This window comes from Branchiostoma belcheri, unplaced genomic scaffold (assembly GCF_001625305.1).
Source record: "Branchiostoma belcheri isolate BF01 breed outbred unplaced genomic scaffold, Haploidv18h27 scaffold159, whole genome shotgun sequence".
Taxonomy (NCBI): domain Eukaryota; kingdom Metazoa; phylum Chordata; class Leptocardii; order Amphioxiformes; family Branchiostomatidae; genus Branchiostoma; species Branchiostoma belcheri.
In genome coordinates, this window is record NW_017803035.1 from 298583 (window position 1) to 298815 (window position 233).

A 233-nucleotide genomic window follows, 5' to 3' on the forward strand; every position below is an offset into this window, starting at 1 on the left:
AGCAACAACTGTTGAGATTCAACCTCCCAACTTCTTAGTCCAGAGGCAGGGTTTTTAGAACTTTATTAAGTCATGTTAAAGAAAGCCCGAGGAGAGAAGGTTTGAGATATAATAGTTACCTGGGTATGTTCAGCACCACTATTCCCTGTAGACTGGGTAGAGGGATTCTCTGTCCATCACACTGTGAACAAGACAGACAGTACATAGCATTAAATATTCAGTCTTGTTTACAA